Raw genomic sequence first — 27,701 nt, 5'->3', positions numbered from 1 at the left:
TAAAGGGCAGAAAACCTCTAATTGCACGGAGCACTTGCTTCCAATTTTTAAACTCAGGCCTCCCAGAGGCACCTTTCACACACAAGAAAGAGCTGATCCGCTCTCAAATTTTCAAGCCTATTTAAGAGGCCATAAACTGACCTTACACAAACTGCCCTCAAGGCACACATATAATGGCACAGGGATACCTCGTACCCAATCTACTGGGCCTTCTCAGGAAGGAAAACAAAACGGGTTAAATAAATGGCCCAAAATACAAAATTGAATGGATGCGATTACTTGCACTCCTACACTAAAGTTTTTTAAAACCTATGTGGCGCTAGGCCGATAATACAGGGGCTAATCCCAAGTTAGGGAGGTGACTCGTATGAGAAACATTAAGGAAGAGAAGAAACGGTTATGAAAACGTAGTCACCTCAATTTCAAAATGAAGGGGAGGTCGAGAGGGTAAAGCACTCTCTATCCCCGCTTTACAGTAAAAGAAATTTGTAGTTTTTACATAGACAGAAAAGGAATGTACATTTTAAAGAGATGGGTTACATATTAAAGGTCTCGAACCCTCCCCGAGAGTTAGACTGCTGAGCTAGTAAGAAATAAAGATGTTAAAAGGCCATTACCTTGATGAAGAACTGCTGTCTGAAGAACGAAGCGCTTCCCGCCCCCTGCTACATATTCACACACTGAGTTAGATGTTATATGAGTGGCACTGAGACAAGAAAGTCAGCAGTTTTTATACCTTCGTGGAAAATTCGAGACCTTTCAGGAATGAGTAGACACACCCACAGACGTTTATTGGTTACAGTACACAGTTACAGACCAGGTTGGGGAAGAAAGCACCGATTGGCCGAAAATTAATTAAAGAAATTCGGGATTGGCTAATTTCAAAACTGGCGGAAAGAAAGGATTAATATTGACAACCCTCCACTGACAGAACGAAATTTAGTAAAGACCAAACTTATGAGTACAAAATTTCTTCAAGAAAGGTAATTCCTTTACACCAGAGTGTATTACCATAGTTTTTGGTAGAGCCATCTGTTAGAGAATGTCCACACTTGTTGATCCATGAAAAACATTCCTTTACACCAGAGTGTATTACCATAGTTTTTGGTAGAGCCATCTGTTAGAGAATGCCCACACTTCTTGATCCATGAAAAACAAAAGCAAATCAAAAACACTCACTGACATCTTCTGATAAACCATAGAATTAGTTCAGTTGTTCAAGTTCAGAGCTTCTCCTGTAGAGAAGTTTCAACTGGCGCAAGATTTGAACTTGCGTCGTAGAAGTGTACCGCCCGGTATAATAATAATGATAATAATAATAATAATAATAATAATAATAATAATAATAATAATAATAATAATAATAATAATGTGCGAGTGAATGAATGGGACTTCGCAAGGCAGCTGTAAGGAGACAAGCTTGAAGCAGTGACCAATAAAAGGTGAGTAACGCTAGACGTTATTTTTAACTGTTACTTTTCACAGTCAAGTTATTGCAGCAGTGACAGGTGTAGCAGTTACACAAAAATAACAGTTTTTCACACCTCTACCCGCACTCCTCTTTCCCTACATCTGTCTCACCCGTTATTATTATTATTATTATTATTATTATTATTATTATTATTATTATTATTATTATTATTATTATTATAGGCAGTAAAACAGGCTCTGCTTAGACAAGTCTCAGTATGGAATTTTAATCGGATGCGAGAGCAGCACATTTACAGGAAGTACGGTGCTCTCATCTGCAAGTTGTTCGACTGACTCTAGAGAGACATTTCAGCCAAGTAGAGCAATTCCTGTTCATAGTAATACACGGGAAAATGTAATCGTCCCGAACAGCGTGCGAAATGGCTCCTCGTTCCACGACCTAACATACATTAGGGGAATGTAATCCTGAGGAGTTAAATACACACCCGAATACTATAGTTAGAATCACAGAAATAATGGACTTGTGTTAATTCAAAGCAGCGTAGTTCATTAAGCCTACTGGTTGCAGTGAATCCAGAACAAAGCCGACAGGCCTATGCTACAACTGTTCCGCTGCACGAATATTTACTAAACACTTAAATATTTCAAATTTACATTCTGGAAGTAATCACTTTCACGTTTCGAGAAATACTGTATCTATATATAAGTGATATATTACTTGGATATTAACTTAATACTGGGGTAATGCTTCCCCTATTCGTGTGCGACGTGTATATAATGAAAGGTGTCACACTCACCGACGTTGTGCAGCCAAGGGGTGATTGAGACCAGGTGCCGTGCCGGTACCAGACACTTACCGTAGTACTGTCCAAGCTTTGAGCTCCCAATTGTAATGCAAGCACTTCATACACAGATAAAATGATCTTAAGGAAATCCATGAGTACCAGCACTCGAACACTGATCATCGGCTCAATTACACTAAACATATTCAGGTTTGTTTGTCAATGAAGATAAAACCATGGGCGTGAGTTAGACGTGATAGTGACTATCTGCTTCCTCAATGAAGAGCCACGTGTTATTGATCAAACATTACTGACATAAAATTCTGCGAAATAGAATTAATGGAAAGAAGCCTGTGATGAAACTGAGCAGCTTATAATAAAAGTAAACAATCTGACCATCTGACGAAATTACCGACAATGAACTTTTTTTTTTTTTTTTTTTGCTAGTTGCTTTACGTCGCACCGACACAGATAGGTCTTATTGCGACGATGGCACAGGATAGGGCTCGGAGTGGGAAGGAAGCGGCCGGGGCCTTAATTAAGGAACAGCCCCAGCATTTGCCTGGTGTGAAAATGGGAAACCACGGAAAACCATTTTCAGGGCTGCCGATAGTGGGGTTCGAACCTACTATCTCCCGAATACTGGATACTGGCCGCACTTAAGCGACTGCAGCTATCGAGCTCGGTAACAACAATGAACTAGAGTGGATTCTACCGGTCATGGCAAAGTCTCTTTCAAATACAAATATGAATTTTGCTGATTAAATGATGTGTGTGAGCGATCAATTCAGAAAGGAAAAGTGCAACCGTAAATTAGTTAACAAGTGTCATGAAGTCCAATGCCCGACTCCTTGGCTGAATGGTCCGCGTTGAGGCCTTCGGTTCAGAGGGTCCCGGGTTCGATTCTCGGCCGGGTTGGGTATTTTAATCGCTTCTGATTAATTCTTCTGGCTGGAGGACTAGATGTTCCTCTTCATATTCGGACAACACGATACGCTACTAACCACCACAGGAACACGCAAAGTAATTACATCGCTTCATATAGGGTTGGCATCAGGAAGAGTATCTGGGCATAAAACAGGGCCAAATCCACATTTGAGACACAATGCACACCCGTGGCCCCACAAGTGTGGAAAAAGCGGTAGAACAAGAGGAAGAAAAGGAAAAAGAAACGACTTGAAATCCAATGATATTGCTTGAGTTTATTTCTGTAGTCCGAGAGAATGTAAACATGTTGTTTGGTTTTTGTCGTACGTGTATTTGTTAAGCTGCCACAAGTACCTCCAATAATTCAACATTAAATAGGTTTTAAATTGTTATCAATGAAATGTTCTTCTCAAAAATTATTGTTGGATGCAGGGATGATAAACTTACAGGGATAATTTCAGAACTGGATACATACATTTTCAAATGCTTAATTGTAGTCTTTCGGGTTCAAATATTCTTGTCTGAATGTCATTCATTTTGTTCCTAGGTTAGTAAGAGGTATTTTATTTTAGAATTGGAACAATCAATAACCCTCGTGAGAAATCATGAGGTTCGCAAATGTCCGTCCTTGATCCTAAACTGTTCAATTATGTTAGGTGCTCCCTCACTTAGGTTGCGCCCAGCTTATCTACCTCCCGTTGACAGATCGCTTCCAGTTACATAGCACAGTTCAGCTCCGTGCTGAGAACATGTCGCTCCAACTGTTCTCGGGCTGTGCACTTCTATTCCCTGCCGGGAAGTTCAAAAATCAAGGAACAGGATTTCAACGTCTGGAAAGGCCGTATTACCCTCACTCATGCCACGCAAAACAAATGTACGGTAGTACTAGGGTAATTAATGGTGTCATAGTCATCCGAGCACAGCTTTTCTATTCCATTTACTGCCGAGGTTACGGATAGTGGTTACCTTTATACTCCTTGGCCTGTACGGATGTGGTTTTGCTATGGATAGAACAACACAGGAAACGAATGCGGAAGTACTGGGGGCAAAAGTCAAAGTCCAAAGAAGAAGCTCTTCCATTAGACCTTGTAGTAATATTGGTATGTATCCTGGTGTGTGTGTCTTGAAGTATCTTAATTTTGTCTGTTTTGTTTTCAGGATTGTGTATTGTTATTTGTAGTTCTTTAACATAATCCTTAATGTTCATCATCCATTTAATCTTGGTTTTGTTATACCATTCCGGCTCCACGGAGTAGAAGTAATGCGCCTACCTCTTACCTGGAGGCCCCGGGTTCGGGGTTGGTTCGAGGTCCACTCAGCCTACGTGATTACAATTGAGCAGCTATCTGACGGTGATATGACAGCCCCGGTCTAGAAAGCCAAGAATAACGGCCGGAAGGATTCGTCGTACTGACCACACGACACGTCATAATCTGCAGGTCTTCGGGCCGAGCAACGGTCATTTGGTAGGCCATGGCCCTTGGGCGCTGTTGCGCCGTGGGTTTTTGTTTGGTTTGGATACATACAGTTTTAAGTACTAAATAGTAGTCCTTTGGGTTTAAATATTCATGTCTGAATGTAATTTATTTTGTTCCTAGATCAGTAACACCCGGTGAGATGGCCATGATATTAGGGTCGGGCAGTAGGGAGCTTGCATCCGGGAGATAGTGGGTGCGAACCCCGCTGTCGGCAGCCCTGAAGATTGTTTATCGTGGTTTCCCATTTTCACACCAGGCAAATGCTGGGGCTGCACCTTGTTTAAGGCCGCGGCCACTTCCTGCCCACCCTTAGCCCTTTCCTCTCCCATCGTCGCCGTAAAACCTATCTGTGTCGGTGCGACTTAAAGACAATTGAAAAAAAATGTGAAAAAGATCAGTAACAAATATACATTACAGAATTGGAAAAATTGATATCCCTCCTGAGAAATCATAAGGTTCATAAATGTCCGTCCTTGTTCGTATTCAATTATTTTAGGTGTTCCCTAGCCTAGGTGGTTCACCTGTAAGGACGAAATTGTAGTTTAGCGGAAGGCACCTAAAATTTCATTTTTAAATACCTATGTTATTGGTCCTTTCGAAAAGTACTAAATAACACAAGTTATAGAGAATACAACTTCCGACCATTTATGTTTTATTCAATGTTACCGTACCGACTATGATAAGAGTGGTATTTTAGAGTCGGAAGAAAATTAAATGTGAAGGTCTACAATATTGAAAGAGCATAACATTGATCAACAATAACATTACGTTGATCATTGTTTGTGGTGATGTCCTTTGTCTCTTATGCTGCCGCTCAACTCCGATAAAATACATGGGATCACTGATGTGTACCGAGTATAACAGCCTCACTGAATATTGGCGGGAAATAGCTGGGGAGGTGGAAAATTTTCTACCTTAAGCAAGTCATTCCCTTTGTTTATACATTTTCTGACACCGTACTGCTGGTAAGTAACTCACTAGTTCATAATAGTATTCCAGCTATTCGATCCTTACTCTGACGCGCTGTTTTGAATGGGCAGTTTGCATTCCAAAGGCAGAGGCTCACTTAGTAGTTGTAGTAGTAGTAGTAGTAGTAGTATGACCTGGTCTGGAATTACAATCTAGGCATTTTCCAAATTATAACGTCACAATTCACTAAATAACTCTAAATTCAACCCTGTAAAGAGCCGTTTCTTACAAAGAGCTGCTTCCTCTTCACTTTTATTAAATTCTACATTAATTTAATTCAAAATTAGCAGTGAAGAAGGGGTTTCTCCTCTGGTTTGGAGGAAAAATTTGCCTCCAAGTCAGATAGATTTTTCCGTCACCAGTGTAGTGGATTGAGATTTTCCGACTCGTCGGGTACTCCTAGGAAACAGATTGATAAAAGGCATAGTTTTTGCCCTAGGACTCTCCACTGTTCGACTCCTCCTCCCCCCTCCCCGAAAAATGACTAAGAGTGTTCACGGATCATGGCTGTCTTCCGCCTGGTCATTCCAGTTCTGGAACTTTGGACTGGTAGATCGGCAGCGAAGTCCTGTTCGTTAAAAGGGAGAGCATGTGTGGTTATTCATTTGATCAACTATTTCATGTGAAATTATTACTTTTACTCGCGCCATTCCTACTGACGTCATTCTAATGACCTATGTTCATTTCCGTTAAGGAAACTACTAAAACAGTCTTTCTGAGGATGTAACAAGGCAGTTGGAGAGTGGGTGTCTGACATAATGAAATTCTCCAAACTGATTGTGACTGATAGTAGGCAAGCGGGCCTACCATTAGAATGAAAAATTCCCCAACGCAGTCTTCATATGAGAAATGACGTTTGGTGACTTCCCGGTCGCGTTTATAGGGTAAGGTTATGAGCTATGCAATTTAATACACTATTGTCACAACGTGTACTTTACCTAACCTACAATTCTGTGTACGAGGTACAGTGTAGAATTCCGTAGCGAAGCACGGGTACATCAGCTAGTACACAATATCAAATAACATTTCGCTTCGTAAGTACAATAATATATTACCGACGGAGAAATTAACATACAACGATTTACAAATAATATAATATAATATAATATAATATAATATAATATAATATAATATAATATAATATAATATAATATAATATAATATAATATAATATAGATAAACCTACTAATATTTACAATTAATTTGTCCAATTGCAGAAATTTATCACATTGACGAATGTTATAGTTTTCGTGTGTTTACTGTGGGTGAAAAACATTACAAAATGGGGATCGGGATAAAGACAGCAATGCAGGGAACCGCAGCTGAGTACTCCCTAACACAATTTATGAATGATATAATAAGCAGAAGAAGAAAAAATAGAAGAAGGATCAGGACAAGAAGAAGAAGAAGAAGAAGAAGAAGAAGAAGAAGAAGACTGTCGCTCTACGAACTCGTTTCTGTGGACATATTAAAAGAATACATCCAGACAGACTTACAAATCAAACAGCTGAAATCTATGAAAACAGGAGTAAAGCTAAAACAGTCCAAATGAAATGGATTGGCGAAATCAAAACCGATTTGAAACATGCAGGAATTACACCAGCAGATGTCCAAAACAGGGTAATCATTAGATCAAAATTTCACAAATGGCAAGTTGACCTAGAGGAAAGACCAAAGAAGAAGACTGAAACAACTGTTCTGAAGATGGAAAGGAAGGCCACAGTAAAATAATTAAGAAATATGGGCACAAAGGAGGCAAATTCACGCCCCTAAATACTTTGCGTAGTCCTACTCCACTTATTCACATATATAATAACTTTAAGTAACTCAACTACTTTTGCGGTTTTCATAGCCATTGAGGTGCCGGAATTCAGTCCCGTAGGATTTCATCTGTGTGACAGTAAACTTAGCGACAAGGACTTGGCACATTTGACCACCTTCCTATACGATGAGGATCGGTCCCACCAATTTGAGACAAACACTTAATATTATGGGATCGTCCCGTACCAAACTCCAATACATAGCTTGTTACAAATGATTATGGCTCATATACTGGCGATTGCAGTTCCCATAAATAATGAATACTGATAATAGATTTTATATTTCAATGGGCTCGTTATATTTGTAGACCTGGAGTGTAGCTTGAAAGCACATTCCTTTTTTTTTTCAGCTCTTACGTTAGGATACACCCTCTACGGTATTCACAGAAGCAGAAATAATTCGTGTGGCGTGGGTTGTTTGGACAAAAACAGCTCTTCTCCCTCACAACCCTCTTATCCGGCATCTCTGTTGTCACAATAGAAAGGAAATACACTCACGAGAAATCTCTTACTGTAGCATCGAGCTAGTGTGTCACTAGCAATACATTTCTTGGAATTGTATGACTAATATCTGAAAACAACTCCGTGATATTCACGTGGAAGTTTTAGAGTGAGGAATTGTGCAGTAAATGAGAAGCAGCTTTGATTAAGTTAAATCAGATTTTCCAATTTTATTACTTGATTACAAGCAATATGTATTTGCTGGCAAGACCTAGTGTTCAGAGTGCACTGTTTCTTATAGTATAGATTAGATCAATTTCGTTACTTTCATTGATCTGTTTCTGTCGTATCCTTGGCTTTGACAAAATGAAAGTGACTGAGGTATGAGCGATGTTAGTAATGCCATTCCTTATGCAGCCAGTCCCTGCTATGAATGATGTCAAACTGTTGTTCATGGGGTCAATTGTTGCATGCATTTCAGTGTACTTGAAATACTCTGGCTCAGTAAGGAAAGCAACGGAAAAAATTCCTCACTCCTCATTTCTCTAGTACGCCTCCTCAGTGATGCCTAGGCTATCTATGGCAGCTAATGGTGGAGCTGTTGAGGATCCAACCAGCCTTCGGGCTGAGAACTGAACATACACACACAACAAACAATATGCTTCCCCCATTCAGGAATTGCCATAAGACAAAGACTACTGAGCAATATGTTTATACAATGAGAAATAAGAGGATTTGAATGATTTTAAAAATACAACTGCAATTTAGGGTCCAGTTGAAACATTTACTTAAGACTGCGACCGAATCCTTTAGAGTGGTAATAGCCATTCTTAAAAGAAATGCATTGTTCCAGATTGAAGCCCTTGCAGAACTTTGTTAAGAGTCCTGGTATCGTACTTCTCTCACCAATCATCAAACGGATGATCCGAATGTTGTCAAATTGATACTTTGACTTGTTGTAAGGTATAGTTGACTGAGCCCGATAGATGCAGTCGCCTAAGTGCGGCCAGTATCTAGTATTCGGGAGATAGTGGGTTCGAACCCCACTGTCAACAGCACTGAAGATAGTGTTCCGTGGTTTCCCACTTTCACACCAGGCAAATGCGGGAGCTGTACCTTAATTAAGACCACGGCCGCTTCCTTCCCACTCCTAGCCCTTTCCTGTCCCATCGTCGCAATAAGACCTATCTGTGTCGGTGCGACGTAAAGCAACTAGCAAAAAAAAAAAAAAATTATGTATAGTTGGATTTTACCTAGATGGAGCATTTCTCGGAGTGCATTTCAGATGGATGTTCGAGGAATGACTCTGTTCTCACGGTGGAGTCTATAACAGTACCTATTTTCTACTCAGGGTTAATGCCTATCACATTGATACGCGTTGTAATTCCTCTTTCCGGGATTCTCTGGCCTTCTTCGTGAACAAGAAAAACTTTTCTCTTTCGGGGAAGCCCTGATGTATTTACTTGAGAAGCCCTGACTGAATGGTAAATATATTAACCATGGTAAAATATAAAATTCTGTTCTACATTTAACCATCCAAATTGTAATTTGTATAATTTCAAAACACTTTCCGAGTAATATTTATTTTACATTCGTCATAGAAAGAAATTCACTTTAATGATAAAGTTTTCAAAAACCGTCATTAAGAGAAGATAATAATAATGTTATTGTTTTACCTTCCACTAACTACTTTTTGACGGTTTTCGGAGACTCCGAGGTGCCAGACTTTATTGTGCCAGTAAATCTACTGACTCGAAGCTGACGTATTGGAGCACCTTAAAATACCACCGGACTGAGCCAGGATCGAACCTGGCAAGTTAGGTTCAGAAGGGTAATTTCCTAATCTTTGAGGTCGAAGGTCGCTATTTGATTTCATTTTCACATGGCATTCCTACAGGATCTACTCAACTAGAATCACTGTCCTAACTATTTCCATTTTCAAAGCTATACAAGTCTTCGCAACTATCGAGGTCTAAATCACTCCCAGCTTCATCGCTCGGTTGTGATGAGGAAGTGTTATGTAAAAGGCATCCGTCAACAGACTACGCGAGAACTTGTTTCTTCGGAGTAATTACAAGCAATGGGGAATTACAGTTTAAATGTTTGTAACCAATGAACACAACAGTTGACTGCTCGTTAAGTTTGCACACCTTTCATTTCTGAAGTCCGGCTCCATGGCTAAATGTTTAGCGTGCTGGACTTCGGTCACGGGGGTCCCGGGTTCGATTCCCGGCAGGGTCGGGAATTTTAACCATCATTGGTTAATTTCTCTGTCACGGGGGCTGGGTGTATGTGTCGTCTTCATCATCATTTCATCCTCATCACGACACGCTGGTCGCCTAAGGGAGTCAAATCAAAAGACCTATACCTGGCGAGCTGAACTTGTCCTCGGACACTCCCGGCACTAAAAGCCGTACGCCATTTTATTCCTGAACATATACTGACTGTATTTTCCTGTCAGTGTACTTGTATGATTATTATTTTTTTTTGCTAGGGGCTTTACGTCGCACCGACACAGACAGGTCTTATGCCGACGATGGGATAGGAAAGGCCTAGGAGTTGGAAGGAAGCGGCCGTGGCCTTGATTAAGGTACAGCCCCAGCATTTGCCTGGTGTGAAAATGGGAAACCACGGAAAACCATCTTCAAGGCTGCCGATAGTGGGATTCGAACCTGCTATCTCCCGGATGCAAGCTCACAGCCGCGCGCCTCTACGCGCACGGCCAACTCGCCCGATGTGTATGATTATTTGAAAAGAGCCAACAACTGCCCCGTTGTAGCACAACAATACGTTCTATTACTACAGTGTTAAAGTATACTGCAACAGCTTGTTAGAATTATATCCCGCTCAAAATGAATGCCTCAAATGTCTAATATATAATTACTGCAGTTCCGGTCAAAATGACCGTCCGGTGAAAGTATGACGTCATAGCACCAACTAGAATTGAGTTACAGGTTTTGAAACTACATGCCGAAAATAACACTTAAAATCATTAAAGGTCACCAAAGGATTTGTATGTCCTAACCGCATACCGGGAGTGATCGAGGTAACAGCACTGAAAACGGTCATTTTAACCGCTGCGGTAAACCTAGCGTTAAATGTATAATTCTGCTGACACTGGTAGTTCAATATATGGGAGCTTGTCTCTGGGAGAAACAATTTATTCACGGCTGTAACTTTGATGAACTAACACAAAGTTTTGCTTTGAAGAACAGAAACCTAAATCTTTGCTTGTTTTTTATTTTTATTTTTAGAAACAAATTAAAATGAAATGGCATATGGCTTTGAGTGCCGGCAGTGTCCGAGGTCATGTTCGGGTCGCCAGGTGCAGGTCTTTCGATATGACGCCCGTAGGCGACCGGCGCGTCGTGATGAGGATGAAATGATGAAGACAAGACAAAACCCACCCCCGTGCCAGAGAAATTAACCAATGATGGTAAAAATTCCCGGCCCTGCCGGGAATCGAACCCGGGACCCGTGTAACCAAAGGCCAGCACGCTACCCATTACCTATGGAGCCAGACTAGTAAAATATTAAAACATATTTTGACATAAATCACGTATGGAAAACTGGAGTAAAATGTTAAAAGTTTTATGCGAGGTTGTAACAAAATCATATGGAAATTGAGACATTCACGTATGATATGTAATAAAACATACGTTTTCTAATAACATCGTTTTTAACGATAACCAAGATATGTCATAAGACTATTAATTGAATTTGTCTTTTATTGCCCGATCACTTTTCAGTTCAAGCAATTCTCTTTTCATCTTGCAAATCAAATTGCAAAAAAGGAAAGTACTTGTCTAGATTTCCTGACAGGGAATCCAGATAGTTGGAAATCAGTTGTGTAATGCCTTCTTGTTAGTTAGTTAGTTAGTTAGTTAGTTAGTTAGTTAGTTAGTTAGTTAGTTAGTTAGTTAGTTAGTTAGTTAGTTAGTTAGTTAGTTAGTTAGTTTTCTTCAGCCCGAATATTTCAACATTACATTTCAAAGGATGTTCAATATTTTTTGGCGGTACCCTTCAGATGGTGTGGAGGAACACTGGCTGGCAATCGCAGCATTAACTTGTCTTAATCGGTCATACAGAGACATCACTGCCACCGAAAATTGTAGTCAGCAAAACAGTGAACTCAGAACTGAAAAGTTCTAAAGTTTTGAACGAGAACATGAAACTAACACGAGATTTATATTGGCGAGATTTTATGACTAAAACTAATATGTACGCTGATTTTGTTAAATTTAGTGTAGAATTCATACACATACAGTAGATCAGTGCTCATCACACTCCAAGTAAATAAGCTCGTGTGCTCATCCCGAGGTAGTGCATCTCTTTTCAGGCACACCCCAATTGGAGCTGAGCTGCATGTGCCACTTCAACTATATACCAGCCCTACTGCCATTCTTAAATTTCTCACAATCCCGTTGATCGAACCCGGGACTCAGAGGACGGTAGATAATAGTGCTAACGATTACGCTGCGGAGGCTGACATCAAGGTGTTATATGCCTTCCTCTAGCGGCACGCGCGAGAGTTTTAGTGAAGTACATGAACAGTCTTCAAGGGAAACTCTGAAGAGAAATTGAAATACGGAAAAAAATACTAAGGAAGTTACATTTACTGTATTTACTCATATCGCTCACCGTTCATGATCCGTTTTTCAATAACGACCTATGCAATTACTAGATTTCATCCATGACGTACCTACGGGTTAATTACGTTACCACAGCAAGGTATATTCGGAGCCAGACTTGGCTTAAAAGTTTTACCTGGTCTTTTCTTTTAGTTGCTTTATGTCGCACCGACACGGATAGGTCTGATGGCGACGATGGGACAGGAAAGGGCTGGGAGTGGGAAGGAAGCGGCCGTGGCCTTAATTAAGGTACAGCCCCAGCATTTGCCTTGAAAATGGGAAACCACGGAAAACCATCTTCAGGGCTGCCGACAGTGGGGTTCGAACCTACTGTCTCCCGAATACTGGATACCGGCCGCACTTAAGCGACTGCAGCTATCGAGCTCGGTTTTACCTGGTCTGCTACACATCAAAAAACCGCGTCACGCGATATAGACAGACCGATTCCAAGGAAAATTTCATAATTAGTTAATTCTTATTTCCTAAATGAATATAAAAATCTATTATTAGTTTTGATATAGAGGATAATTTCTACGGTTTTTATAAACATTCATACAAACCGGAAATGCTATGTTATGTTAATATCCTTGCATGATTCTTGTTACAGGCACAAACATTTAAATTTCTCGTGATATGTTACACAAATTGTACTAGTTGATCTTATGATCTAGTCTTATTTACGGTGGGTATTTAAAGGGACAGTTTTAATCAATTAGCCAGTTACTCATGATTAAACCTATCATTTAGGATTTTTTCATGAGAGTGTATTGTACGCTCAGTGATACGTACAGGGTGTAATCTTACGGAAATTTGAGAAATTATGCTGTAAGTTACATTTGATATGGTAATCGTGCTCTACTCCTGTACTATTTAACACGTGGTGGGTGCGATAATAATAATAATAATAATAATAATAATAATAATAATAATAATAATAATAATAATAATAATTGTTACGGAGTTACCCGTGGAAGGCAGAGGTGAAAGAAGGTGCGGGCTGGAATGGGTCTAATTACAAGGCCGAAGAGATGAGTTAAAATTTCAATAAAGGTTATATTTTAAATAAACAACAAGATTTAACAAATTTTCACTAGGTGAAAGAACAATAAAAATAAACAGTTCAGTGGTCTTTCCAAATTCTGGGCTTCGAGCCCCAATTTCACAATCTTTGAGCAACTAGCCCAACTTTACCAAATCACACATTTGATCAAAGGGCAGAAAACCCCTTCATTCAAGGAGCATTAGCTCTAAAAACCATATCTGGCCTCCTAGAGGCTCTTTACCACATCAGAAAGAGCTGACCTGCTCTCAATTTTCCAAGCTTATTAAAGGCAATGCCAGGCTTTTACACATGATTGTCACCATGGCACAACTTACAATGAAACAGGGGTATCTAGTACCCAGCCTACTGGGCCTTAATAGAAAAATAACAGGTTAACTTAAATGGCCCTAAACGCAAAAGGAATGGAGGCGCGTATCAGCACTCCCAAATACACATTTTAAAACCTAAGAGGCACTAGGCCGATGACACTAGGCAGGTGACTCGTATAAGAAAAATGTTTACACATTAAGGAAGCGTATAAAATCTGTTAGGAAAACGTATTCACCTCCAATCAAATGAAGGGGAGCTCGAGAGGGAAAAGCACTCTCTATCCCCGAATTTAAAGATAAAGTTTTACTAAGACTGAAAAAGGTTTACATGTTTCAAGAGATAGGTTACATATTAAAGGTTTCGGACTTGCCCCGCGGTTTAAACTGCTGAGCTAGTAAGAAATAAAGATGTTAAACGGCCATTACCTTGTTGAAGAGCTGCTGCCCGAAGTAAGAGGCGCTACCCGCCCCCTGCTACACTTCCATACACTAAGCTAGATGTTGTTGAAGTGGCGACGAGCCATGAAAATCAGCAGTTTTTAAACCCTCGGGGAAAGTTCGAGACCTTTCATGAATAATTAAGACACACCCACTGAACTTTATTGGCTGGCAAAAAGTTACACATCAAAATTGAAGAAGAGGGACATGATTGGTCAAAAATTAATTACAGAAATTCTGGATTGGCTAAGTTCAAAACTGGCGGAAAGAAAAGATTTATATTGCCAACCCACAAATGAAAGAACGAAATTTAGTTATAGGAAAACTTATGAGTAAAAAATATCTTCAAGAAAGGTTCCTTCACTTCGCACCAGGGTGCATGATCATCGTTTTTCAGTAGAGACATCTATAAGAGAATGTCCACACTGCTTGATTAATGGAAAACAAAACAAGTTGAACTCCACACAGTATTGACAAATTTGTAATCACAAAATTTATGGTAGTGCCATCTTCTGAGAAAACTTATAAGTTGATACAGTTGTTAACGTTCAGAGTTTCTCCTGTAGAGGAGTACTTAACGCGGAGAATTCAAAGGAGCGGCGTAGGGGTGTACCAACCGGTACAATAATAATAATAATAATAATAATAATAATAATAATAATAATAATAATAATAATAATAATAATAATAATAATAATAATAATGGGAAACGGCAATTACAATTTTATGCTCATTTATATACAATGCGTACCGGTAACTGAAATGCTCACAAATAACATTTTAAACTTAGCCTTTTCAACAAAAGTCACAATAATTGGCTAAAAGGAATCAGCGAAGACCTAAAAAAATTTGCATTAATGAAGAAACCATCAAGACGGAATATAATTCAGAACTTAATTTCAGAAACATACATTGCCTGTAAAGCCCACCCGACTAAATAGAGGATGGAATGAACAACGTAAAGAGGAACACAGCAATAGGATGAAGAGGTACTGGATAGAGAGGAAGAAAATACGAGAAAGTGGTAATAAGTTCAAACACGCTTCGTAGTTGGGCATAACAAAAAAAATTGGGAATAAGAAGAAGTACAATGAAGAGAAGAAGATAAATAATAATTAGTCTGACGTAAAAGCATTTGGTTTCAGTTACTTACGAATATGGTCGATTCAAATAATATTCATTCGTCTCTTGATAACCAAACGGGCCAATATTACACTTTGTTATTTTTTCAGGAGAAGCAAAAAACGTTTCAGGAAGTGTTGCTTTATCTTCAGGTTAAAAGTGATAGCTCATATAATGTGTACAACACTTCTGTTTATATTGATACAACATTTATTTTATTACTGGTTGTAACTAAACAATTTAAAAAAATTAATCTCCGACGCTCGCCCTTTTGCCAGTAAGCCTCTATATAGAAATTAATATATTGGCCATTTATTTAAGAACTTTATGGGGCATATGCCCTTTTGGTAGTAATTAATTAGGTGGATTGTGTTGTTCTAAATCTCAATATCAAGTTATTATTAATGAAATAAATAAAATAAAGCATAAATCACTTAGAAAGTGGGTAATCTCATCACATCAACGTTGTTACAAAATTTAATCAAAAAGTAATCCTACTGAGAAGCAGAAATGTACGGACAATAATGTTCTAAAATATAAGAGCAATGACCTCCATTTACTTTTGTAAATAGCATATTTGTATTTTTGTGCACAGAAGGAACAAAGATACTCAAGTACTAGTGAAATAAAATTGAATTTCCATTCGGACATCCTCTTAATCTGTTTCTCACAGTGTATCTGGTGCATTAGGTATGGGTTTCAAACCAGACTGACGCATTCATTATGGTAAGATGGAATAACATCAAACGTGCACAAGTTACGCAAATCCTTGTATTTCGCTGAAGATATTGGAAGTCCTTTAGTGTAAGGAATTCGACGTTTTACTAGGGCTGCTGGGGGTGATCCTTTGGATTCTTGATTGGTTTTAGTCTGTACGCTATCGTTAAGCTGTAGTGAGCATTTTATTAATACGTCATGTGAGGAAAATGAAGCCTGTCTTACATCCCTCAACGCCTTAGATCCATCTGGTCTTATAATGATACCGGCTCGATGGCTAAATATTTAGCCTTCTGGCCTTTGATCTGCGGGATCCCAAGTTCGATTCTCGGCCATGTCACGGATATAACCCTAATTCGTTAATTCTTCTGGCTCGGGAGCTGGAAATATGTGCCGTCTTAGAAATCATCTTAGAAATCAGCTTAGGGTCCCATCCTCACACACATGCTAATCGCCTTTTTGCCGTCTACTAGAAAAATATATGCACCAGGTCCTCGGAAGGCCGGGCATTATTATTATTATTATTATTATTATTATTATTATTATTATTATTATTATTATTATTATTATTATTATGCTAAACGGATCTTTTTGTGGTCCTGCAGTTACACTTCCTCAAATTCTGTAATTATAGCTTCCTCAACTGTTCAAGATCAGATATACAGGATCAACAATTCTACTATTTACGAACTGCTGATGTGATTCTGCATACGTACCCTCTTTAATGCTGTCCATAAGGGCTTGGACATGATTATTTTATTCAAACCCTGCACAAGGTTTAACATCCCTATTTCGAAGTTCTCTGTTATCTTAAATTCAAGAAAAAGACGTTCACGTCGTGTAGGCCTACTCGTAATACAAAGTAAATATTGAGAAACTGTAGAAAGCCCATCTCTTCAAGTACGAGTAAGCCTATTTACAAAGTGTAATCTAACAGTCTACAGTAGCTAATGCTGAAGCAAAACAAGGGTACATACATGATAGTACATTAACCACAATCCAAATAAGGTTATAACGTACCCTATTTTCGTTAGTATTAAAGGCTAAAAGTATGGTAAAGATAGGACGTTGGCCCTTTTGAATGTAACATCTGGAGAACGTTCGCCCCTGACTCAGACTTTATTTTTGCATTTGATGGATTACTGTGCAACTAAAACGTCTAACTCTTTGCCAGAATTTGAGTTTCATACTGGTAAGTATGAATCTCACAATAAATCAGTTTCGCAAAAAAAATTAACGTTGGCCCTTATGGCTATCAAGGGACGATATGAAATGTTAAGAAATATGTTTTGAACGTAAATGCAATGGAAGTGTACATATAAATCAAGGAACTCGTAATCCAAATTTAGCTGAAGTTCAGTACTATCGCACGCGTGATCGTAGATGATGTTCACATATCATCAAATGAGTTCATCTGACATGAAAATTGAGTAATTTGTTGATAATACCTCACAGCATTAGAGAGAGGATCTGAAGCTGTAAAACTGTACTCCTTGTGAGAGATGGCAAGAGATCAAATCATTAAACATCCGGCTGAAGTCATCGTTCATAAGGTAAGGTGTTGACGAGATAGTGACTCTGAAGTTCATGGTCAATATTAAAACTAATGAAAAGGACATTTTCTTTTGCTATTTCTCTTACGTCGCACCGACACAGATAGGTCTTATGGCGACGATGGGATAGGAAAGGCCTAGGAATGGTAAGGAAGCGGCCGTGGCCGCGGACTTAAATAAGTACAGCATGAATTCGAATTTTGTTACTATATCCATATCAGTGCCGAGTCACGAGAAAATGGGTGAAGAAGATTGAATGAAAATCGGTATGTAAAGTCGGAGAATAAACAACTACATTCTACGCTATAAATAATTTTATAAGACGCCCTAATATCACAGAGTCGAAATAAAACCAAATGTGAAAGCCTACAATATATACAGCTCATACAATTTATCAACAATAACATTACATTGACCGTTGTTTGTTGTGATGTGCTTTGTCTCTGCTGTTCCTACTCATTTCAGATAGATGGGATTATTGCAGAGTACCGCGTTTTTTTAATTTGCCTTACGTCGCACCGACACAGATAGGTATTATGGCGACGATGGTATAGGAAAGGGCTAGGAGTATGAAGGAACTGGCTTTGGCTTTAATTAAGGTACAGCTCCAGTACTTTTCTTTTGTGAAAATGGCGGAAATGAGTGGCAACAGGAGAGACAAAGCACATAGGTTGTGAGATGTGTCTTGGGAGGACGAGTGTGTCCCCATATAAATTAACGGCAGTACGTAAAGGAAGGTGCGATCCCGAATACCGTGTTGTCCCGACCGATATAAAGCAGATCTTGGTGATTCATAAAGGGATTTAACATATGTGACTGAATTCTAAAGAGAGGAAATTAAAATATCAAACTTTCCATTTTTAATAATAATAATAATAATCCAAGTGAATCTTGTCTTAAATCAATTGCTTAGTGCCAAAGTAGACCGAAATTGTGAAAGCTTATGCATTAACCATAAATATCGCTAACGGTAGTGTAACACGTGAAATTAAGTTACCATAATAATAATAATAATAATAATAATAATAATAATAATAATAATAATAAAAAGTTGAAGGAGCAGAAGAAGAACTTGCAATAGTAATTTGAGAATAATAATTTTGATGAAAGGAAATTAAGATGTCTGATGGACGATGATTCATTGTTACGAAAATAATAATAATAATAATAATAATAATAATAATAATAATAATAATAATAATAATAATAATAATAATAATAATAATACTAATAATAATAATAATAATAATAATTGTACCGGGCGGTACACCTCCACGCCGCTAATTTAAAATGTGCGCCAGTTGAAACTCCTCCGCTGGAGGAAGTCTGAACTTTATCGACGGTATTAATTTTCAAGTTTCTCAGAAGATGTCACTACTTGGAAAGTTGGGAGTTTTTGAACTGTGCCACTTTTGATGTATTTTTGTTTTACCGGTAGTAAGAAGTGTGAACTTTCTCTTCTAGAGGACACTACTGAAGAACTACAATAGTGCACCCTAGTGCGAAGAAAAAGAACTGTTCTTTTGGAGAAAATTTAATTTCAAAAGTTTGTTCTTTGTTAAATTTCCTTCTGTCATTGTTTAAGTTCTCAATATTAACCCTTTCTTTCCCCTTGTTTTAAATCCAGCCAATCCCGAATTTCTTAAATTAATTTTCCACCAATAATATGTTTCTTCTTCGTATTGTGTAGGGGTTTTCTCGGTGAACCAATAAAATGATTGTGGGCGGGCGTTTTCCTTCCTGAAACGCCTCGAACTTTCCGCGAGAGTATATAAACTGCTGATTTTAGGGTCACTGTGCCACTTCAGTACCATCTTTCAGTGTGTAAAGTACATATTAGGGGGCGGGGGGCGCCTCTTTCTTTGGGGAGCAGTTCTACACCAAGGTAATGGCCTTTTAATATCTTCTTTTCTTGCTAGCTCAGCAGTTTGACTCTCGGGGCGGGTCCGAAGCGTTCCTACCATGTAACCTTTTCCTAAAATGTAACGTCTCTTAACTCTATTCTCTTTAAAGTCACATATTGGGATAGAGAGTGCTTAACCCTCTCGAGCTCCCACTCATATTATTTATTTTGAGGTGAACTTATTTTTCACAACCGATTCTTCCTTAATATAATGTAAATTGTTCTTTTCTGAAGTCACCTCTGTAGTATGGGATTAGCCCTTGCATTAACGGCCTAGTGCCATGTAGGTTCTAAATAAAGTGTATTAGGAGTGCGGAGAGCTTCCTTTCAAGTTGGTATTTTAGAGGCCATATAATTAACCTTTTCTCACTTAATAGGCCTCAGTAGATTGGGTATTTTACCCCTGTGTTTATGTCCGTTGAGGACAGCTTGAAGGTGGAGTTTGGTGTGGCCTGGGAGAGGCCTAAATTTGAGAGCGGGTCGCTCTTTAGTGTAAATTGTTGTTGTTGTACGCCTCGAGGAGGCTTTACTGTGTAATTTGGAGCAAGTGCTCCGGGGCTTGATTGGGGTCTTCTGCCCCTCTGTTAAATCTTGTTTTGAGGTAAAGTTGGGCTAGTTGCCCAAGAATTGCGAGGTCGTGGCTCGAAGCCCAAATCCTGTAAATACTGTAATTGTACTTTTGTTGCCTTGCTACACTGTACCTGCCATTTGGGTTATTTCTGAATTTTGGAAAGAAAATATAACCTTGTTAAATTTTACATTAACTTTAATTTCGTAGTTTGAGACCTATTCACACCCGCACCTTCTTTCACCTCTACCTACCACGGAAATCTCCGTAACAAGTGGTAGCAGAGCGTGGTTGAATGGGTCTCATTTTAGCCCCTTTTGACGGCTAAACATTGTTTTGTTCCGAACTCTAACCATTTTCTCAGTTGCTGGAATTTTTTGAGTTTTTCAAAATTGTTCTGTCATCATGCCCGGTCCTCGCGATATTCTCCATCTTAACTATTTGCGCAAAGAGGAGTTGATCTATGAGTTAACTATCAGAAATGTGCAATCTGGAGGCACGGTTGCGATAGACACCAACAAGCTTAGAGAGTCCCTTGATTTGCCAATTTCCATCCCCAATTTGGGAGAGAAAGAAATTGACGACTCTCTTTCCACGATCACCGAGAATACTACTGGGCTAGCATCGGAAGTTAGTTTTTTTGATGAAAATGATCCTTCTCCTAATCAAATGAAGCGTGTGCAAGCCAGGCTATATCATTTTTCAAATAGAGTTAACGATCTGTTGTCTCTGAAGTTGAATGACGTTCAGAGGAAGGAAGCTAGTACGTTGCTTGAAAGTATTTCTGAATTATCTAGCAAGGTCACTCAATTGTTAACTGGGGAAGTTCCTCCCAAAATTGATCAACCCACCACGATGAATGTAGGTAGCGAGGAACAGCCTCCTAAGGGAGAAGCCAATAGGATAACCGTTGCCGCTCAAACTATCTCTGCCCCATTGGACAACGAGTCTGAACGCCGTGCATCGTTGAGTAATATACGTTCTGAATTAACTTCCTTGCCATTGAAACCTTTACCTACTATGTCACCCGGGTTTAGCAGCTTGCCTCATCCATTGGCAATGTTGCTCAGAGGTATCTCTAAGATTTCCGTTAATACCACCAGTGACGTAATTTCATTTTTAAGATTTTTAGTTGAATTTCAGGATCATGTTCTTGTGTTTTCTCTTTCTCCATGTCAAATTTTGCAAATTATCTATCCCTATGCAATAGGTATTCTCTCAGACAAAATAGTTAGAGCCATTGCCGAGCAATCATCGATTGAAGACTTCCACGCCCACTTGCTAGCTAACTTCATCCCGGCCAGGGCAAGGTCCTCCCTTATTCAGAAGTACTATTATCGGGTACAGCGCTTGGATGAAAACTTGGCAGATTTCATCCAAGATATTAAGTTCTATACTAGGGTGTTTGCTCTTCACTTCCCGGAGGATCAGATTGTACAAGCTATTGTGGAAGGAATTTCACCATCCTATAGGTCATATTTGTGTTTCGCGGCGTGCCCGCAAACCTTCTCTGAACTTGAAGCATTGGCCGTCTCAGCGGAAGGAGTTAGATACGCCGACTCCTTGCGTGTCACGAAAGAACCCCCTCCCTCTTTTAGTAATCTTCGGCCTCCGCCTCGCCGACCAGTCACACCCCGTAAATGTTATGCTTGCGGGTCGCCCGACCATCTGCGCAATAAGTGTCCACTGATCAAGCCGAGTGGGACAAGGAATGGGGCCGGTTCATCACAAGGCTGTTTTAAATGTGGGGCTTTCTCACATATCGCCAAAAATTGCCCAAATTCGAATAGCACCCCCTCCTGCTCAACGTCTGGTGCAAACTCCACCAATGCCAATAATAAAAAATGACTAGTGGCTTCGGCTGAGTCGACTAATCCCTCTTCCCGAGGCTCAGCCCCTGGTAAACAGGTCGTAAATTCAGGGAATGTTCAATCTGCTAATCTATCTTTTGAATGCCCCAAAGAATGTCTTCGGATTGCGGCGGATTCCCCCGCACCTGTTCCTTTCCTTAAGATTGAGTTAAATAACGAGCCTATAACAGCTCTATTAGATTCAGGCAGTGTTTGTTTAATTATTTCGGACCAATGGTTTTCAAAATTGCAATCTGTTTGTAATTTACCTGACTATGTCTCTTCTCCTGTTCAATATGTTTCGGCTAATTCATCTCCATTGGAAATCCTAGGTGCTGTAAATGTCAAAATTCGTATTTTTAAATTTACATGGAAAATCAAATTGTTTGTGGCTAAGCACTTGTCTTGCCCCATCATATTGGGAGCTGACATCATTTCTTACACTGGTCTTGTGCTCGATCTCCAGAGTAGGTCGTGCACATTCAAATTTGCGTCCAATTGTAAAATTCCCTTGTTAAAGTGTAATTCTGTATCATGTTCATCTATTTCGCCTACCCAGGATGAGATGTTGTTAGACCTTAGGCATCTATCTGAGGAGCAGGCTGATAGTATTCGTAAATTATGTCAGTCATTTCCAGAGGTGTTCTCTGATACTCTTGGTGTTACTGACCTTATTGAATACAAAATTGAGGTCACGGATTCAATTCCTGTCCGTTTTCCACCTTATAGGCTATCTCCACCTAAAATGAAGGCTCTGAAAGAAATCATCGATCAGATGTTGAAGGATGGTATTATTAGGCCCTCTAAGTCGGCGTATTCGTCGCCCATTTTTCTAGTCCCGAAAACCCAGGGGGGCTTCAGGCCTGTCATTGATTATAGGGCTCTCAATCGGAAGGTGGTGTTACAATCTGTGCCCCTTCCCGACCTTCATTCTTGTTTTTCATGGTTTCGTAAGGCCAAGTTCTTCACCATCTTGGACTTGAATCAAGCCTACAATCAAATTCCTCTAGCCGAAGAGTCTAAACATCTTACAGCGTTTGCCACGGACTGGAATTTATACGAATACAACCGCGTGCCTTTCGTGCTCCCCACGGGAGCAGCTGTACTCACTAGACTGCTAGATAGGGTCTTCTCCGACATCAAATTTGAGTATTTGTATCACTACTTGGATGATGTCGTCGTATTTTCGGAGACCTTTGAAGAACATCTAGATCATCTGCGAGAAGTTCTCAATCGCCTGCGTAAGGCTGGGTTAACTGTCAAGTTGTCCAAGGTTGCCTTTGCTAAGCCCTCTATGTCATTCCTAGGGCATATTGTGTCACCTGATGGTGTCGCAGTCGATCATTCTAGAACACAGGCCATCCGTGATTTTAAACCTCCCAAGGACATCAAAGGTATCGCCAGGTTCATTGGTATGGTGAATTTCTTCAGGAAGTTTATTCCTAACTTCGCTAATAGAGCGGCGCCCTTAAACCTTCTTCGTAGGAAAGGCATCAAATTCGAGTGGGGACCTTCTCAACAAGCCGCTTTTGAAGATCTTAAATTAGCTCTCTGTAATGCCCCTGTCCTTGCTATGCCGGATTTCTCAAAGAAATTCATCGTCCAAACTGACGCATCGTCGTCAGCAGTTGCTGCAGTCCTTCTTCAAGAGACTGAACTAGGGAGGCGACCCATCGCCTATGCATCTAGAACTCTATCGGCTCAAGAAGCAAAGTACTCCATATATGAGCTCGAAGGTTTGGCAGTCTTATTTGCCTTAGAAAAGTTCCGTCTCTATCTGGAACATGTCAAATTCGACCTGGAGACAGATAATCAAGCCTTAAGCTGGGTCTTAGGTAGGCCGCGTCGTACTGGTCGTATAGCCCGTTGGGCCATCCGTATTTCTGCCTTCCAATTCGATGTCATGCATATCCGAGGTACCGAAAATGTTGTTGCTGATGGACTCAGCCGTATGTTTTCCAACGCCGTCGAGACCCATAATCCGGTCGATAGTTCTTCACCTCCCGAGTCCATGCTATCTGAGGTTAATGCCATCTTAACAGATGCTCCCATGCTCTTTAGGGATATCGAGAAATACCAACGTGAAGATCGACGCTGGCTCCGATAATGGAAACCCTTTCTTCTGGGGAACATGTTGTCCCTTATGTTCTGAGGAATGGTGTTTTATGTTGCCCTTCGAGGCATGATAAGATGATGAAGGTTGTCGTTCCAGCTGTTCTTGTGCCTATGATCTTCAAATACTATCATGAGACCCCATTAGGGGGGCATCTTGGAATCTTTAAAACTCGTGAAAAGATTCGTGATAGGTTCATCTGGAAGGGTATGGACGGTGAAATCCGTGAACTAGTAAAAGCTTGTAAATCTTGTTTGCTTAGTAAACCAACCATGTCCACCAAGGTAGGCCTTCTGTCTTCGCATCAAGCGTCGCGCCCCATGGAACGCCTGTATATTGATTATGTAGGACACTTCCTCCGGTCAAAGGGAAATGCCAACAAGTTCATCTTTGTATGCGTAGATGGTTTTACAAGATTTTCCTGGTTATTTCCGACTAAGCTGGCTACCGCTCAGTCCACCATTACTTGCTTAAATTCTATCTTTGCTTCTTTTGGTCCGTGTCAATATATTGTATCTGATAATGCTAAGGCTTTTACATCTAATCTATTTCGTAAATTCTGCTTTGACCTGTCCATCTGTCATGTGACTACTTCTGCTTATTACCCTCAACCATCTCTGGCTGAACGGGTTAACCGTAATCTCCGGTCCGCGCTTATTGCCTATCATCATGAAGATCATTCCAGGTGGGACACGTCCCTGCATTGGTTAGCTTTTGCTTTGAATTCGGCGGTTCATGAATCACATAAATTTACTCCAGCTTCTTTAATGTTCAAGTTCGTTCCCAACACGCCGCTCTCTAACCTCTGGTCTCTGAGTGACATTCTACCCGAGACAATAGATCCGGACAACATTAAAGATCTTTGGAAGAAAGCTAAAGCCAATCTTAAAGTCTCTCATGAAAAGGTTAGGGAAAGATATGATCGTGGACGGAGACCCACCCCTTTGAAGGTAGGTGACCAAGTGATGGTCAAGAATTTTGTTCCCGCGGGCAAGCTTGCCCCCAAATTTCATGGGCGGTGTACTATTCTAGATTTCCTTACGCCGGTTACGTTGTTATTAAGTAATCCAGCCACCGAGAGGATATTTAGGGTTCACCTGTCACAGGTGAAACCGGTGTAACTTCTGTGTTAATATGTTTCATATTATTTTGAAAGAAATCGGAAGGTTATATTTTTTTTTGAGTTTTCACCTTTAAGGCATTCTGCCCCTTCTATAATATTGTGTTTTATAAGTAAGCAGTTTGTAAACCTCCCCCGAGCAGCTGAACTGCCATCCTGTCCTTGATACGGCCATTACCACGCTCCCGTCCCCTGCTCCACTACACACAGTGGCTTGCTTATATAAAATGCCATGGATATCTGCACGCCGCTGCCCCTCAACCTCTCCACCAAGTCTGTGCCCTCAAAAAAGATGATGGACCAACAAATTCTGCCGCCTAGCTTTAATGTTTCAGTGCCCCCGCAGCCGCCCGACGCTGTACCGCTACTGGAACAGAGGAAGGGCCCCCTCTCTTCCAGCGAGGTCGACCAGTGTACGGCGAGCCGGAGCCCTCCTCCCGGCCAAGGCTGATGTGCGGCGCACGGCCTGCTACTTGCCCGCAGCCTGTATATGTTCACCGCGGGCGCGGCGTGCTTCAACACCACTGCTCCCCTCACAGTGCGGGCGAGCGGTATCTCAGGGTACTTGAGGGGCCCGGGCGGCCTCCTCTGAACGCAAGCAGTGGCGGCTGGTCTGGCCGTTAAAATCATCAATGTTTGAAGTACATATCCAGATATATGGACATTCCAGTTCAATTTTACTACCTTTTCTTGGGAATTCAACAGCAATAATTTTTGGACTTTGAAAATTTTCCTCAACTTTAAAAACTAAAGTTTTCCTTCTGAATTCAACTTCTACAAACATAAAGACTTTACTTCACCAAATACAACAAAAATTTTGAAACTGAATCAAACCAAATTAAGAAAATCTTATATATACTTCTGCAATTAATCTCCATATCAACATCAAAACTTGAACCTTATTTTCAAACAAAAGTTTATGTTCTTCTGTGTTACCCCTTGGAGGAACTTTTGGGGGGGGGAGGTCTGTACCGGGCAGTACACCTCCACGCCGCTAATTTAAAATGTGCGCCAGTTGAAACTCCTCCGCTGGAGGAAGTCTGAACTTTATCGACGGTATTAATTTTCAAGTTTCTCAGAAGATGTCACTACTTGGAAAGTTGGGAGTTTTTGAACTGTGCCACTTTTGATGTATTTTTGTTTTACCGGTAGTAAGAAGTGTGAACTTTCTCTTCTAGAGGACACTACTGAAACAACTACAATAGTGCACCCTAGTGCGAAGAAAAAGAACTGTTCTTTTGGAGAAAATTTAATTTCAAAAGTTTGTTCTTTGTTAAATTTCCTTCTGTCATTGTTTAAGTTGGCAATATTAACCCTTTCTTTCCCCTTGTTTTAAATCCAGCCAATCCCGAATTTCTTAAATTAATTTTCCACCAATAATATGTTTCTTCTTCGTATTGTGTAGGGGTTTTCTCGGTGAACCAATAAAATGATTGTGGGCGGGTGTTTTCCTTCCTGAAACGCCTCGAACTTTCCGCGAGAGTATATAAACTGCTGATTTTAGGGTCACTGTGCCACTTCAGTACCATCTTTCAGTGTGTAAAGTACATATTAGGGGGCGGGGAGCGCCTCTTTCTTTGGGGAGCAGTTCTACACCAAGGTAATGGCCTTTTAATATCTTCTTTTCTTGCTAGCTCAGCAGTTTAACTCTCGGGGCGGGTCCGAAGCGTTCCTACCATGTAACCTTTTCCTAAAATGTAACGTCTCTTAACTCTATTCTCTTTAAAGTCACATATTGGGATAGAGTCTCGAGCTCCCATTCATATTATTTATTTTGAGGTGAACTTATTTTTCACAACCGATTCTTCCTTAATATAATGTAAATTGTTCTTTTCTGAAGTCACCTCTGTAGTATGGGATTAGCCCTTGCATTAACGGCCTAGTGCCAAGTAGGTTTTAAATAAAGTGTATTAGGAGTGCGGAGAGCTTCCTTTCAAGTTGGTATTTTAGAGGCCATATAATTAACCTTTTCTCACTTAATAGGCCTCAGTAGATTGGGTATTTTACCCCTGTGTTTATGTCCGTTGAGGACAGCTTGAAGGTGGAGTTTTTTGTGGCCTAGGAGAGGCCTAAATTTGAGAGCGGGTCGCTCTTTAGTGTAAATTGTTGTTGTTGTACGCCTCGAGGAGGCTTTACTGTGTAATTTGGAGCAAGTGCTCCGGGGCTTGATTGGGGTCTTCTGCCCCTCTGTTAAATCTTGTTTTGAGGTAAAGTTGGGCTAGTTGCCCAAGAATTGCGAGGTCGGGGCTCGAAGCCCAAATCCTGTAAATACTGTAATTGTACTTTTGTTGCCTTGCTACTCTGTACCTGCCATTTGGGTTATTTCTGAATTTTGGAAAGAAAATATAACCTTGTTAAATTTTACATTAACTTTAATTTCGTAGTTTGAGACCTATTCACACCCGCACCTTCTTTCACCTCTACCTACCACGGAAATCTCCGTAACAATAATAATAATAATAATAAT

Source organism: Anabrus simplex, chromosome 3 (assembly GCF_040414725.1).
Source record: "Anabrus simplex isolate iqAnaSimp1 chromosome 3, ASM4041472v1, whole genome shotgun sequence".
In the NCBI taxonomy this organism is placed as follows: Eukaryota; Metazoa; Arthropoda; class Insecta; order Orthoptera; family Tettigoniidae; genus Anabrus; species Anabrus simplex.
Note: the sequence above shows the minus strand (reverse complement) of the source record.